The 17,500-nt window shown below is 41.2% G+C and overlaps 1 protein-coding gene across 1 annotated transcript in view; it reads left to right on the forward strand.

Annotated features, from left to right (window-relative positions):
• Positions 1–3,977: 3,977 nt before the first annotated feature.
• pak5 (p21 protein (Cdc42/Rac)-activated kinase 5) overlaps positions 3,978–17,500 on the forward strand; it is an 88,279-nt gene continuing 74,756 nt past the window's right edge. Inside the window, exon 1 of the mRNA XM_005917696.2 lies at positions 3,978–4,310. The gene's annotated coding sequence lies outside the window, so the exon portion shown is untranslated. The remainder of the gene's footprint in view (positions 4,311–17,500) is intronic.

The raw sequence follows: 17,500 nt of genomic DNA on the forward strand, positions 1-17,500 counted from the left end.
TTACAGTTTGAGATGCCTTCTGAAGGTCAGATGTTAACTAATGCTAAGCTAAAGCAATGTTCTAAATGTGCTAACTGGCTAAAGTGAAGCGCCGTTGTGCTTGAATAAGCCACGATAACCTTTGAGGGGTGAACACTTGCTGTTAAAAGTGAAGCTCAAACTCGAAGCAGCTGGGCAAAAGGAGAAGTTTCATATACTTACTACCACCTTATAGCTATATAAAAAGGGTATTCCTGTAAGGATCAGAAGACTTCTTCTTTTTTGTTGTTGCTTGGGCTGCATAGTGAGAGGATAGGATACTTCCTCTCCTGGTTGGCCTCTCCAGGGCATGAACTGACGTTTGCTTCCTCAATCAAGTCTGAAAACAAAAGCTGCAACTCACATATAATGCAACTGTAACAGATATAGCTATATTTGAATAAGAAAGCAAACTACATCTCTTCATTTAAGTTTACCATGTGGTCATGACATATGCTGCTCAACGGGAGAGGGAGTAATGATGTCACTTGCAGGAGATCTCTTGTTGTAGTTTCAGCCAATGGGGTAGCTGAGGGAAAAAGGAGGAAACTGTGAGGCGTGCTGCTGTTAGGCAGAAGAGAGCATACTGGCAGGAGCAGGGTTTTCCAAAGCAACAACGGTGGCATTAGTCTCTGATAAGCTCTGGGCTTTGTTCCAAATGTGGGTTCAACGCTTGTCAGATGAGTACTGCCCTCAACTTTATACTTTTGTCTCTTTGCCCCTTCTTTCCAACTACATGTGCAAGAAAAAAAAACTGAATGTGTGGAATGAGACACCTCTTCGTGGTAATCCTACAACGGGTAATGGTTTGGAGTGTTTAGTCAGAGGAGTAGTTTTCCATCCGGTAGCAATAACCTGTGGCTCTCACCAAGAGCTAAAGATGGTGTTGTGCCTTCAAACACTGAGTGAAGAAGAGAGAGTAAATCAAAGAGTGTGTAAGAGTGGAGTAAGAGTGAGGGAGATGGTTTCAAATACACGGTTATTGCTTCAGTTGCCATGGGGACAGTAGCATGTTTGTGTGTGTGTGTGTGTGTGTGTGTAAACCTGAGTATGTTTATGTATGTGCATTGAAATTCCAAACATCATATCTGGGCCACTGTGAAATGAGTTTAGTATCAGAAAAGATCACATTATTCAAACAGAGATGCCTGGGCTGATGTTCCAAGAATAACAAAAACCCACATTAGAACTCCTGCAGCTGCACTGTCGTGACCTGCGTACTCCTACAATCCACCACTAGATGGAGGTGTCAAATATTCACTGGGGAGGTTGCAGTCATGTGGTGGGCAAACCCCTGATCTCAAAAAGGCCATTGGATCGGCTCATTTTTTCAGGTCAGCTGATTCCTTTGTGGAAATCACAGTAAACATAGTAGTTCTGGAGTTTTCTTCCAGAACTACTATAGTCCACTTCTGGACAACTTAGTCCAGTCGTGTCAAAATATCAGTACAATTTATTAAATTCCCCAGCAGTGTAATCCAGTTCATCAGCCTCACCATCCAAGTATGGCATAGTTCCCAAATCTTGCTATCACCCTCAAATTTTAACCACACTTCAAAGCTGTAGTGTGTCTGTGTGTGTATGTGTGTGTGTGTTTTTTTTTCCAGAGATGGTAAATCAGCTGTTCCATCCTGGATGCAGCTCTGTCCACAATTCAATTTTATTATGATTGAAAGCTCAATTACCATCCAAAAACACCACTGCCCCTCCTTTGACAGATGTGGCTGTCTGTAAACCCCATAATAAGTGTCGCATATCCTGGAATAGTCTTCTGAAAGGGTGTTTCCCCGGCTGAGAACCTGAGCTCGCATGTCCCCAAAGAGATTTATGGGTGGTGGCAATCTCCGTGGGAGACAGAGCAGGCAAGCGCAGTATGATCTGATCACAAAAGGCCAAATCAGTGGGACAGGAAATCAGTTAATACTGAGGAACTGTTTTTGAAGGGTTTGCTTACGTTTGTAAGCATGGTTTTGACATATGTTGCACACGTGTGTAGTGAGGACAGGAATGCACCTCCAACACCATATATTTGAAAGATGGACAGTTTTAAAGTCTTCATCTGTACAGAAGAAGGAGAAGAAGAAGAAAGATGGTGATAAAACACATGTGCTGGCAACTGTTTCATTGATCCAAGTGTTTAACAGCAATACAAAGAGGCAGATCTTGCATTATGGATGCTTTCTCCCTCCACTATCCTTCTAGTACTCAGTTTAAAAGAACAGAGCAGACATAAGGAATGTGCTGTGAGTGGCAGAAAGTGGCTGTTGCCCTTCCATATTCGCTTACCATAGTCTAGGGAAGAGCCCTGTGCTACAAACAACATGTCAGAAAAAGAGATGGAAGATCAATGAGGGCTGTGACACAGTGGGAGCTGGCAGAGGCTGTCACACTGTGTGTGTCCTTAAAGCTTTCACTGGAAGAACATCTGTACTGATATATTTGCTTCTATCATCCTGCCTAAATCAGCTTCCTAAAATTACAACTTAAAAGAGAGTTTTCTTAAAGTGTATGAAACTTCATTGCTTCATTTTTCATTACATTTTGTTTTTACAGTGCTTGCTATTAGTAAAGGACCTCTGACATAGCTTCACTGTTTTCCTCTTCCTGTATTTGTTTGTCTGTTTTCAAAGGATTAATTGTGTTGATATTGTCATTCATTTTTTTTTTTTTAATTTCTTGTAATCCACAACCCTGTGGACTAAAAGCTGATATTATGTAGGCCAAGAGGACATTTGCAATCAAATGAAATGTTGAAATGTAATGTAACCAAGTTAGCTTCCATGCATTACCTGGTGGCAGAAACTTATCAGTCATTACACTTTATTTAACTATTTCATCTATTTGTTTATTACTAGCATTTTATCAATCACTGCAAATTTCAGTTGTTTACCATCACTTTTATATATTTCAACCATTACACTCTGCTATATTTCTTTTTTTTTTAGCTTCTGTATAATATTTAAAATTATGTTTTTAACCGTTACTTTTAACTGACTTTCAACATTATTTGTCTAATGTTATTTAGCCAGTACTTTAGCTTATCTTCTTATCAGGTATATAGTCCAGAGGTGAGGGGATCAATGCAAATATTGATAGTACTGATACCAACCACTGGTACTGGTATTGAATCAATACTAGCGTGATAACATCGATACCTTTTTCTATCCTCCAAGTTCAGTATGTAACCCAATGAACTGTGTTAAAGAAATAATAATAATTATTATTGGAAATTTAAAAAATATACTTCAAAAATGCACTAAAATGTTTGAACCTTCTTGTGTTGACTACTAGGTCTATTTTTAATAGCCTACAGCACATTCAAACAACAGAGTGTGACCCAAAATGCTTTGGAGACAGACACATTTACATTCCAGGTCTCCAACAAACCCAGTTTCAAAACACATGAAAATCTAAAAGGTGTGTTTTGTTGTGTGCTGCCTTTATAGGGTAAAAGGATCAATATCGGTACTGATACTGGCCCTTTATTTACTTGGTATTGCATCAATAGCAATTTCTGCAGTATCACAACACTAATATACTCTACTAGCAATTTATCCATCATTTTTCTCATTACTTTCGGTCAGCTTGCAGGTGGCGTATCCCTGCTTTATCTAGTTTTTCCTATTCACACCATTAGTACTACCGGTCAGTGATTCCAACGATTTAGCCGTTACTTCAAGCTAGCTGCCAGAACCATTAAGCCAACTTTAAGCTGTTTCAGTCTTTTAACTTTTATTTAACGTTATTACTGAAAATATAATTAAACTTTAGAATACGTCAACAACTTATAAACAATTTAAAAGCAAATGTATGATATACCATACCATTTTAAGCTAATTATTGTAACAGTTTATTCGTGTGTATTTGTAAGCTATTTCAGCTTCTTGTGTATTACATTAAGCTAGTCCAAACTGCTCTGGTACTCTCCATAGCAACAATAGACGACAGGGAGGGGGAAAAGAAAGAGGTTTTTCACACCGACGTTTATTGAATACGCTCGATGTGTAGCTCTCCCAGCACACCTACGTGACTGAAAGTTGTCCCTGCTCTGTTGCACAGGTGCTCCACATATATCCAGAGCGCTCTCCGCCCTCTCCGCCACCACAAACTGCGCTCATTCGCTCTCTCCAACAGCCCGGATGTAGCGCACAGGACCGCACAGTCCTCCACTTTAGTGATAATAACATGGCGCTGGCAGACACATAACGGTGCCCACCACATTGATAATACCCACACTAACAGGCTAAAATAAGCTACGGGACATGTGAGCTCTTCCACCCCGGGAAAAGCAGGTAAGTGCGGGGCGTTTTATTCGATAGAGCCATTTTGACGGTGTGATTTGGTAAGGGGGAGAAATGTGGCTGTTGATGCTTCTTGCAGGGGGGCAAAAAGCCTCTCTATAAATGCATCTCCGAGGGTTTTGTGTGTCTAGCCCTCTGTCCGTGGGTTTAATGCTTCATAAACAAAGCAGTGTCATTCGGGGCTTGTTCACGTAGCTGCTTACGATGCATCGTGCAGAAATAAATCTGTCATTTTGTAGTGCATGTGTTGTCATGGCTGTCAGGCTCTCTCGAGCGTCGACCGCTGTCCTTGGTATTGAACTGGGTGGGCATCACATCTCTGTATGTTGCAAATAGATTTTGAGGGCCTGTGTAATGCCCGGTTTTCTTAAATTATGTCACTGTTTCTTACCAGAACCACTGCTATCACTGGCTGGAGGTCGAAGAAAGAGAAGGGGGGAATCGTTGTAACGGATCTGGGGGCTCGCAGTGTGCGTGTATGGTGCTCATTGGCGAGTTTAGCCTAGTAGGCTCTCGTGCTGCTATATTTCTTTATTAGTATTATTATCAGTATTATTATTACCACGACAGCGTCGCTTTTATTGTAGCACTACGGCACATCTACTCCGGAGTGTGACAGTGATGATGACAGTGCAAGACAGTTTTATTGCACTGCCCGTGTTTTCCTTCTTGCAGCTAGAGTTTGAGTGTGCTCCGGCCAATGTAGGCCAGGTAAGGGCAGGAACAGATGGCTTGTTTTCAAGTTCAGTGTGGCTCTCGGATTAGATGGTGTAGACGAAAATTAAAAGTGGTGGCTAGGCCCTCTGAGCAAGGGTTCCCCTCCTAAGCTCATAATCACCCTAATAGCGACACTCTATTAATAGAGGCAATAATAACATGTTTTCTAATGCAGTCAGGAGGACTGTATTTTATCCCAAAACACAGGATATACGCTGAAGAATGCAGTCTGCAGAATATTTTACTCTGGCAGGGGATATACAAGGACTAATAGCCCAATAGACATAGCTAACAATAAATAACATGATAGGATAGAACAGGATAGGACCAACCAATCATTTGTAGAAGGATTATTCTTATAAAAGCAAGCCGGACACAAACAATTAGTCAAATAATGGAATAATTCAACCAAAAATGTAATCCACAGCTATTTTATTAATCATTTGAGATCTTTATGCCAGCATAATACCAGATATTTACTGCAATACACATTTCCTGCTTTCCATGCCTCTGTATGATAACAGAATATGTTTTGGACTTTAAGATTGCAGGCGAGGCAGTACAAGGCATTAGAGGTGAGGTGTGAGAAAATTGTTAAATACTGCAATGAAAACATGACTTGCAAAGCCGATATCAAAGTCTGCTTAGTAGACGTACAGCTCCCGACTTCCTGCTTTAATAGGTACAGTGCTAGCATAGATACAGCATATAGCAACTCAGCAATGAGAATAAATACATTATTTTAAACATGCTTTTTGCTATACGGGTCACACTTTTGCACGCTGCTCGTGTGAATCAAAGATAACCTTTTGCAATGCGTATGTTGCTTTGATAGTTACATCTGTTGACGTCTTAAACATCTGGTATTCACTTACAGTGGCAGGAGAGTACCTTTTAGGGCTAGCCCTACAATGTGTAATAGACACCCCGCCCCACCCCCCCACCCACCCATCAAAAGGAAAAAACATTCATGTCTGTATAACAGATTGTGTTAACATAAAATATAACTTGAAGTTATTCTGTAGTAAACTGTGCTGATTAAACTGAGCACTAAACCATGCCACAATATTCTTGTAATAATCGTATTGTTACAAGTGAGTACAGAGGGATTAGTTTACAGTAAAACCATTGGTTATCAATCGCAAGATCTGTGTCCACAGCAAGCAGCAACCTTAGGGGCTGAAGAATGAAGCAGATGCTGAAGTGCCAAAAACTGCAATTCCTCTAGTGACCACTTGAGGCTGACTCCAGAAGAGAGTCAATTTCCACTCACTCGCATGTTAAAATTGTCAACTTTACACCATCAAGACGCACGTTACAGCTTGATACAGATAGTTTGGCCTATATGGATACTACAACTGTGTCCTCAGAGAATTATTTTATAAGTGAACAATTGGAAACTGGATTGGCACGTGTCAAAATCAAAGACATGAACATGGGCATAGCTCCTAGGTTGCAAAAATTAAGCCAATGTGAAAGTGCACCAGAGTGTGATAGCTGTGTTTGCAAATCAGCTTCTGGTCCTGTGAAAGTCTACAAGAAAATGACTTTGCCTTGACTTCTGTAAACACTTTCCTGGTCATACTATGGTAAAAAAAATAGGATTATGAAACCAAACGCTCTCTGGCTAATGAGTTATCACTCACAAGGCTTTAGCCATTGTGCATGAGGTTTCAGAGTCAGACTCAAACTTCCTTATTACATCAGGTTTCTTAAAACTGAGATGATGATGATGATGATGGTGGAAACTCTTATCTCGAGGCTTCAAAATGGGACGTTACAAACCATTGGGTGATGTCATTGTAGCTACGTCCAGGCATCACTTAGATTAAAGGGAGTTTGTGGGTGGTGCTTTAGGTACCTTTCAGATGACTGTTTAGTAGAATCATAATATAGTTTGCCATGTTTAACAGCCTGCCCAATAAGTTTGCCCTTCAGTTTAGTTAAATATGATTCTAGCATTCTATTAGTCAGTTACTTTGCACTCATTAACACATATTTGTTTCTATGCATTACACCTGTACTTATTGCAGCTTGTTAACTAAGTTTGGAAGTGTTAGCCGATAACTTCACCGACAAATCCACCGTATCGTCCATATATGCCAACTTCTAGCTCCAACAAACTAACATGGCAACTGTAAAAGTACTGACGATTCAAAATGTAAAGCCCAGAAACCCAGTGGGTGATGTCATGGTTGCTCCATCCATCTTTTATGCAGCCTGTGATCCACAGAAAACTTTTTTTTTTGTGCTCTAAGCACCACTGACCTCATTTTCGGTATGCTTCTCTGAAGCACTTGCTGTTGCTAGGTAAAGTGTTGACATCTTAAGTCCCACCATATCTAGGTTTTCACTGGAAATGATGTTGACGAGCACAGTGAGATTCCAAGCCTGAGCTTCTTCTTTTTTATAAAATTATGAACACAGTTTATGCGCTAACTTCGCTGTCTGATCTTTGAGAACTGTCACTTCTCAGAGTCACAGGATTTACATAGAAAACGCTACCAGGAGCACTCTAGTAGTGCAGAATTTCAGCAGGGTACAAGTGAGGTCTAACAAATGAATAGTAGAAGTTGATGCAACAAGATGCCAAGATATTTTGACATACGTGGATCTAAATCCAAAAGGATTCCATCTTCTTAATCCTCTTAATTCCCTCTGTTTTTCATTTTACTGCAGGATTTCTTTGTCTCCAAAGTAGAGCTGAAGTAACGCTGATGATATCATTATGTTCTTGAACTTGATAAAAACTCCAAAGCCAAAAACAGATCTCTCCTCTGTGTGAGCATCCTGACCTCCATCTGTGAAATAGTTGTAGTGCACCTTTAAATATCTAATTTTCCACCCCCCTTGTCCCAATCACGCGTCGATGTGAGATTAAGGGTGCTCGTCTTTTAGAGATAATAAGGTGTGTTGCTTTGGATCGGAAGACACTGCGAAGCTGAGTCAATGTGTTGGTTCATGTATGCTTGCTTGCACACTCCCTGGTTATCCACTCTGTAATGTATTCAGTGCCAGCGCTGAGCACAACAGCTTTACATAATGATCAAAGCTTAAGGGATGCCAGAGCATGGCTTCAGCCTTCAGTAATAATAATAATAACCTTTTGAAGTTATCACAATCCCACAACCTCCTTCCCCTCATACTCTGCCTCTGTCTCTCTCACACACACACCCACACACACTTGCACGGACCCACTCGAAGGTCCTCTTCTGTTTAATGTTTCTGGATACAGGGTGAGCATTTAAAAGAGGATAGCGATAATGAACACATGACTAACTATTTTAGTCCCTATGGCTGTGCACTAGACTGCTCTTGCTGTCTATGAGGAGGCAGCTTTCGTTCTTCACACAAACTCACAATTATGTAAGAGTGCAGTGGCGTGGTGGATTGAATAGTGTTGCCAGAAAAAGACAATCTCACACTCCCTTTGCTATGCACACTCAAGTGTGCGTTGGTTGTTGGTGCTGCTTCCTCATTCCTTAAAGCTTGACCTCACGTTTCACCGGCCACAATCTCCATTTCTCTGTCGGTGGCTAAATAGCATTTGAAATTCAAGGGTGGGAATGTGTTATCTGTAATTGAACTGTCTGATTCAGCCTTCTATTTATACGGAAACCTCTTGAAGACTCATTGGCTGTTTTAACAAAGTGTCTGGCAGACTTCTGCTGGTCGATCTTGCTAATCAAGAAGCCGAGTCAGGAAGCAGGCAAACAAGGTCTGCATAGAGACGAGATATGAAGAGAGAGAAGAGAGGACTACAGAGCGGGAGATAGAAGCTGGAATAGATGAAACAATGGAGGAACAAAGATGGGAAGAGGACGAAAGAAGACAGGCCTTGTAACCATAAGTAAGGTGAGACTAGTGTAGAGAGACCCAGAGGTGGTTGTGAAGCAGGAAGTGAGGATAAAAAGACAACACACATGGGTAAATTATTGGGATTAAAAGGGGATTTGATGAAAAAAGAGTCAAGAATGAAAATCAGGAAAAGGAAAATGAGGCTGAAGGCCCAGTGACTATGCAGTGGGTGAAAATAGCTATTGAAGGAGTATCTGTCTTTCTTTTATTGTCAGGGGTCGCGGGATCCCTTCGGTCTGTCGCTTCTGTTTATTTCAGCTGCGACCGAGCAGTCTGTCTGAATGCCAAACTCATCTTCAGATGTCAGCACTTTTGTCCCAGGTTATTGCATTTTGCTGTTTTGGTCCCAGGATTAAAAAAAAGGCTTCCCTTGTGTTTTCTGCATGGCCTGGTATGTCAGTAACAGAATGAGGTGTATGTGTGTCTGTCTGCAAGAGTGGGAAGACAGAAGGAGAGATTGAGTGTATTTAAGAGACATCCTGACAGAGGAGAGATAACCATGAACAATTGAGAGCGATAGAAAGAAAATGTGTAGGTGATGGTGTGTGTGTGTGTGTGTGGGCTTCATGTTTGTTGCCTTTTAAGGATTAAAGAATTAAGTGATTCCACTGTGTCGTCTCTTTACATGTCACAAATGAAAATAAATGGTACAGATGTTTTTGTCATGACTTTATAATGTAATGAAGCCATCCACTTTGCACACAGGGCTGAAATGATGGGTGTCAGTGATATGTTACATTTTCCAATGAGCAACCGAATGTCCTTGCATCCATTCTCTTCCTCTTACCCAAGTCAAGGTCGCAGTGGGTGGAACCAATCTCAGCTGCCATAGGGCAGTTGGCGGGGTACACCCTGCACAGTCGCCAGTCTGTCACAGGGCTAACACAGAAAAACAGACAACCAATCGCTACAGAGAATTTAGGATCATCAGTTAACCTAACCCCACTGACTGCATGTCTTTGGATTGGTAGTAGTTGGAGTAGCCGGAGACAACGCACACAGACACGGAGAGAACAGGCAAGCTCCACACAGAAATCATCCGGCAAGAAAGGCATGGTGGATTTGAACACCATTTTAACCACCAGGCAACTGCACATGTAAATTCTCACTTGTTGTGGTAATGAATGCAAAATCCACTATTTGGGATTATTTCTGTCTTAAACTAGACAATATGAGCATGCAATCAGGTGAAGGTCTGCAGCCTTTAAATGAAGATGAGATTTTATTTTTATTTTTTTAATGCTCTACTAGCAACATGCTGCTAGTTTAGCTAGCATGGGGCCTGAGGTGGCTTGATAGCTGACAAACGTCTTGTATTAGGAGTAGAGACTTTGTTCTTTGTTTTCCAGGACTTAACATCAACTGTACTGTTACAGGTCTTGACAGCACTACACTGAGTATTCATGCATGATAAGAAGCTGTGTCTAGGCTTATTAGCCTGCTTATTAACCGGACTTGCACTGCCCGAGAAATGTAACTACACATCGGGTCTAAATCAAGCTTTAGGGTTAACCCTGACGCCCACACCCCAACCATAACCTTAACTCTACTGTTCTCCTCTCTAGCTCACGGAATGCCACCACCTTCTAGTGCTGATTGTGTCTTACAAGTTGATCAACTTGTCCAGAAGCAAGCAACTATGGACGCCATATATTCACTCAGTTGCCCAACACTATGGACATGCATATAATCTGCTGGTATCTATCATTTAGAAACAAACCGTGAAAAGGATGCACGCCATGAATCTAAACTACTGTGCTGACGCTCATAAAGCTGTGTAATTTCTTTGTCCTGAACCCACACACACACATACATGCGTACACACATAGACACACAAAGAAAGAGTTAACCTAGATACTCACATAGCATTACAAGTAGAAGGAAGACAGTCAAACATAACCTACATCCTCTACAGTTTTCTCAGTCTAACTTGTCTGCGCTCATTGAGCCTGTTCTACTTCTTTCCCAATTTGTCTCTTGTCCAAAGCTGGAAAGGCCTGACTGGCATTGTGCTGATAGTGTGTGTGTGTGTGTGTGTTGGTGATGGGGTTAAGGCATCAGAGGGCACTGTAGAAGAGGCCAAGTGAAGCTTGAATACCCAGCGATGCCCTCAGGCTGCATGAATGCTGCATCTGCCTCTACTGCTGCCCAGCACAGAGCTCTGTCACCCACCCTCCAGGCTTAGGGACATGCACTATTTCTGTGGATGTGTGCGGGCGTGTGTCTGTGTTAACATGCTTCAGCTTTCCTGTCGGCCGAATTGGTTGATACTGCATTGTTCAAGTGTGCTGCTGAGGCCTAACTCTTTTACAGAACTGCGTGTTTAAAAGTATTGTCTCCGTCTGAGTGTGTGTGGGGGTATGTACCAGTGAAGCGCTGTAAGCCTGAGGTCAGTTTAATCACTGTTAAAGTGATACCTGTTTAGAATGACTGGATTTGAGGAGCCAATTGCTGTCTGCTGCCTTCACCCAAAGTACTTTTTAAAAACTGTGCTTTATGACCGTGAATAGGCAAGATTTTCCTCACATCTTGTCACTTGATTTTATATATATTGAATAAGGAAAAGCCCATTGTTACCCTTTTCCCTTCTGGGATAGTTCACATACAACATTTTAAAGTGTTTTTTTCATCATTGGTGTTGTATGGTAGCATATATTCGTCGTACTTTTAGGTCACCAGCAACAGTCTCGATGTATTTGTGATCTTGCTCTGATCAACAGAGCAAATAAGCACCTCATGATGCTAAAACATTTCTTCTAAGGACTTTGTTCCAGAAATCATCAAAATCAAATTAATCTGAAATTGCATTTTCAGCCTTTACAGGCAAATCGAAGCGACTAACGGCTTCGTACTGGGAGTTACGCTGCAGTTTCAAATCCAGTTTCACTACATTGTTACAAGCCCAATTAAAAACTGAAGGTAGCAAAGCAAACCATCACAAAAACAACCTGCAGCAGCAGCAGCAGTGGTGGCAGCAGCAGTTGGTCTTATCCACTCTTAAATGCCGTTGGCAATCATTTGCATGCTTTGTCTTTGAGATCTCTCTATAATTACTTACTTCTTTTGTTACTCCTGGCAGTCTTTTCAAGCTATCTGGAATACTGGGGGCTTGCAGATGCGTCCCAGACTTCTACAAAGCATGTTGACTGTGCCGTAGCACCTTGTTTCATTTGAAGTGTAAAACAGGCCTTTTGCTCAGTTCCTTGGCCAAACGCAGCACAGCGACAAAGACTATGAGAACCATCACTTGGCTGAAATTTATGATGTTGTTGTTGGATGGTTGTCATAGTTTATGATGTTTCAATATAGACAGATAGGCAACTAAGTTATTACATGGAGCTCACAGGTTTTTTCTGCATATTTGTAGCACCGGTTTAGGAACGAAACAGCGAGTTATGTCTCTCCTCTGGGTGTATTGTGACGGATCTTTGACTTTGAAATGGTAGTGCAACTGTAGACACACTCATCTGATTTCATCCTACTCAGTGATCACAGAGGAATAAGGAAGGAAGGGAAAAGGAAGACGTGAAGGGAAGAAACAGAAAAAGTATCCTGAAGGGATCCTCGGAGTCGCTCAGTGCTCTCCATCAAGTTGCCAGTCAGTATAGCTTTCATAACAGTTGCGAGCAAGCTCTCGCTGTTTTGTTCTGTGATTTGAGATCAGTCAGGTGGAATTTCATCAAAGCAGACTTGAATAAGGACATTCATTATGGCTCAGCTTGATTCATTACCATCGCCCAGCTCCCACACCCCCATGGGGGGACTTCAAAAGAAACGGAGAGGTTGAAGATGCAGGCTTCTATCGCAGCGAGGCTTACATCATAGCATACTGTATCCACCATCTGGGACATAATTATTAGACGATGTGTAAAAGTGGCTCGATTTGACCGTTGTGCACTTGAACCAATTCAATCGAACCAGTTTGTATTACAGTTAATGAATGTAATGGCAACAGATACATGTTGTGTTCAAAGGCTGAAGCTAAAGCCAGATGATGTCACGTACAGGGTGATGGAAAGAAACGGCACTGTCCTTGTGTTGCAGTAGAAAAAAGTTAGTAGGAAGGGCTGAAACGAAAGGTTGAAATGCATTGCAGCTTAAGAAACACTAGTTAATAGAGAAATGCTACAAAAGCACAGAAAACACAATGGAAGCTGAATATACAATGTAATTGAAACAGGGAAAACAAACCCACAAAGCTCACCAAAAATCCAACTCTAATACCGTCAAGGTAACAAGCTAACAAGCTAACAGTAAAAGGCTAATAGCAAGCATGTATCTACAGTGTTACATGGATCACACGATTAAAACGCACCTTACCATACATCTTTTTCTCCGTCGTGTCTTTTGCCTGAATGATGAAATAATTGCTTGAAAATCAAATGTGTCTCTGTTCTGTCCTATTATGTCTCCCTTAAAAACAGTTTCTCTGTGTTTTGTGTGCTTTTCCTGCGATTTTCTGTTTACTGGTGTTTTCTTAAGTTGTGGTGCATTTGAACTCTCAGGGCCCCTGTAGACACTGGATTAAACAATAAAAAGATAAATGAGTAAATATATTTATATTCTCTTAGGTGGTTTTGTATTCCTTCATTAATTTACTTGGTTATTGATTTATTGTGGATGCTTTTAATTCTAGCATCCAAGGAAAGAGACTTTTATTAAGAGGAGCACCAGATGGGTTTGGCAAACCCAACGATATCTCAGATACCGAGTTTGGTGGACTGCTGTGCAAAGAGCAGCAAGGCCAGTGTTAGCCTAAACTCTGATAGCAGTTGGGAAACTCACACTACACAGTGGATGTGCTTGACCAGGTGTTTGCTTGACCGGGTGTTTGCTTGACTGGGTGTTTCAACGATTGGATTTAGGAATGGGTCAGAAGGATTAACGATTGTTAATGTTCAACTTCAAACCATAGTTGGTCAAAGCCATTGCTAGATCTGGATGGTGACATAACATACATCTCCTATTGACAAACAGCTGCTCAGAATCCCATTTGTTCTGACCAAACAAGTAAAATCCATTCAGTCAGCGTTACAGAAGACGAATAGCATCCTGTTGTTAAGATAATTATACAGAATAGATTACGCTCTGATTGGGCATGCTCAATTGACAGTGATTTATATTAGGTAAGACAGTCCAATCTATCCTAGCATTTGGTTTGTGGCTCTATAAAAATTGACTCCATTCCATTCCCAGAGTCAGTTTGGTCAGATTGTGCAATTGAAAACACAAACAGACATGTTTAATGAACTGTGTTAAAGAAGTATCAGTACTGGTATTGTGGTTAGACGATACAGTGGCTTGTGGGGATCTTTTGCTTTTTGTTGTTTAAATTCTGAACTCCTTTGACTGTAAAGAATGTTGTTTCCAACCCTTCACCAGTCAAAAGCAGCAATCTGGACCTAAATTTAGCACTGCTTGGAAACTTGACCATCACACAGATTAGCATCAGAGATGGGATGTCTTAACACGGCCTTCAGCTGGGAAACAACACAACTTCGGGCATAAAAAAGGCGGTAGTTAAAGAGAAATCTATTTTGTATATGTGTGTGTATCTGTGGGTTTGTCAGTAGGTATACTGCTAGTGAATACTGCATGAAAGTATACATAGACATTTGAGATCACATATTGTTTGCATGTATATGTACTTGCATGCTTATTCACTTTACTGGGCAGATACACACACAGACACACAAGCACGTCCTTTAAGGCGGGCGGCTAATGACGTAGTGTAAGACAGAGAACACAGATGCACTAGCTGAATAGATTAAAGCATTCATCCAGTGACGCAGCTGTGCTCTCTTTGATGCCTGGGCATGAAACTGCAGGAAATGGCAACAAAAGAGGGATGCAGTCTTAGCTGATATTAAAAAAAAAAAAAGAGATCCACTCTGAAGCGTACAGCAATAGCATGCTAACACACTCTGTCCCTCTCTCTCTGTCTGTCTTACAGTCAGCATCAGCCATATTGGCATATTGGCAAATAACATGACATTTACCTTTGGCAGTAGCTAAATGTTTAAAGACGTGAGTGTGATAAAGCGTTCAAAGGCTTTAATCAGTGGTTTCTTTTAATCATCATCTATTTGTTTTCCTGACACAGAATAATCAAAGAGAACTAAAATATCAGTACCAGCTTCGGCGATCAGTCAGATTGTTATTTTAAATATTGGTGTTGGTCAAAATTTCACAATGTGCACAAGGAAGCAGCTAGCCTCCAACCACGTGCATTTGGGTTGAGGTTTTTTTTTTCAGTTTGTAGCTGGGTGAAATGTTGCTGTGTGTTAATCTACGGAGAGACAAATTGCACATTGGTTTGTTGTGCGCCTGCTTGCAGGACTTTTATTTTGGAGGAGCTCCAACATCCTCGCATGGTTGTGGTTATAACACATTCACAACCCTGCCAGAGCGGCACTACGTGAGCAAGCCGCAGGCTTCATTTAAACTCCCGGTGTGTTTAGAAAGACCACTCCTTAAGTCGACCGTGAGACGCAGGAAGAAGCGGAGGAGAAAGTCGTACGCCGCTGAAATATAAATGGGTTGCACATCTTTGTTTCACTGCAACAGAGCAAACAAAATGGTCCACCCCTCTGAGGGCAACAGTTAAGGCCAGATTTCTAACTAGATAACAAAGAGATCACGTAGTGATAAAGTGATTATGGCCGAGTTCGTTTGGGAGGATTAGCCAGTTGTTTTTGTTGCCCGTGTGGTCGCATGCCACATGTAGCAGCATATACAGTGAAACCACGGAAAGTAGGTCCTTCACGTAGGTCTGCTGTCTCTGCTCTTTTGTAATGTTCCAGGAGAAAAGGCAGTATTACTGATTGTGCAGTTATTCAGCACGCTACAATGCATTATGAATTATTTGGCTTTGTTTCCTCCCTGTTGTTCTATTATCCTTCTAGCTAAGCCTCTTCATTTCATCTGCCCTGGACGACTGTGCCACTGTGCATTTCTCTCTCTGTAATTTATCCATCTGCAGAAACAGATCATGTGTATTTGTGTGTGTGTGTGTGGGTGTGTGTGTTCAGTCAGTAATAGGAAACGTTGTGTTTAAGGGTGATGATTACTTTGGCCCTTGTGGTTTACAAGTAGACAAGGTAATGATGGCTGTTACTTTCTCAGCTATCTCCAGTCAATCCTCCTGAAGTGAGTTAGTGTGTGTGTGAGAGAGAGAGCATTTGTGTGCTGAATAGTAGGAAATGACTCTGAAAGCTTGGAGGTATTGCTTCTCATTTTCATGAGCAACATCATTTCTGAATGACAATGAATCACGAGGTCCACCGATCAGCTGTTGCGGTCTACTCATTTCTAACTCAGAGATGACAAAAGTCACTTGCTGATGTTTATCACGGGCTGTGGGCAGGTTTAGTCTGTAAGTGCTGGCCTTGAACTTGTTTTAAACACTGTCTCTGGCTGCCCTTTAAATGCCTCTGTGGCATCCAGCCTGTAGCATCACAAACTACTGGAAAAAGCGATGCTTTGTTAATTGAAGTGCCACTTCATTTCTTACATTTTGGCAGCTATGGAAAGAAATAATAAATTCACTACCCTCCACATCCTTTAAACACTGTTTCAAAATAATCTCTGTCCAAATAGCCAGGTTTTCTTTGCAATTGCTGGCTTGACAAAACCCCAAACCCCACTCAGACAGATATCACAAAGGTGGTTTCTTTGTTAACCCAGGCTTTCTGCATCACGCTGTATGCATGCTCAGACAGAAAGGGGCATTTGACACATCTTTTTCCGCACAAAAATGGATCAAATGAGCACTTCAGTTTGAGATATTGTCAGAGGAAAAGGTTGCACAGATGTATAAAGAACATGAAAACCTCAGCGTAGCAATAAAATGCCAAATTGTTTGCTGTAAATAAAACAAGAGCTTAATGCTGCATGATCAACAGAAGCATGCTGAGGAAAAAAAAGGTTATGTTGATTTAGGCTTATCAGCAGCATTTACATATTTTCTGAATCACTAACTGAATGCATGCAAATTCCAGGGACAATAGCATGCATACAGTTTTTGGTGGTGTAACTTTACAACTGCACTTTGGAGCCCAGTGCTTGTAAGCCACAGTTCAACGGGTAAAATATATTCCTGCAATTTATTTGACCATTATTGGAGATGTGTGTCAATATGTGTGTCTGAAGCATGTATGTGGAGTTTTATAGTCCTTATGTTGAACTATGTAACAAGAAATTTGTATTTTTTTTTTTGTCATTTACTATCCTGCTTATGCAAAACATCTCTGTGCATGTTGTTAGTCTGATGTGAAGAGAGGCTGCAGAGCAGAACCGTTTATTTAAATGATACCTTAAACATTTAAACTAATTATTAAGATGGAAATGAGTGAGACATTTGTAGAAAAAAGAAAGAAGGAAACCAAAACAGAGATGGAGGGAAGATAAGCTTGGTTTAGCTATGTGAGCTCTGAGATTCAGACCACACCCAGTCTCACTTGACTTGCACATCTGATTGTCACAGGCTGTGACAGTATTATCTGCTCTGACTTCTGCCTCCTAGGATACAATGATTAAAGCTGTGGAAAATAGATCAAGAGCAACCAAGGAACTATAGAAGAAGGTTTTGCCTTTCACCCCGAGTA

The sequence above is a fragment of the Haplochromis burtoni genome, unplaced genomic scaffold, assembly GCF_018398535.1.
Source record: "Haplochromis burtoni strain Fernald_Lab_line unplaced genomic scaffold, NCSU_Asbu1 Contig_28, whole genome shotgun sequence".
NCBI lineage: Eukaryota > Metazoa > Chordata > Actinopteri > Cichliformes > Cichlidae > Haplochromis > Haplochromis burtoni.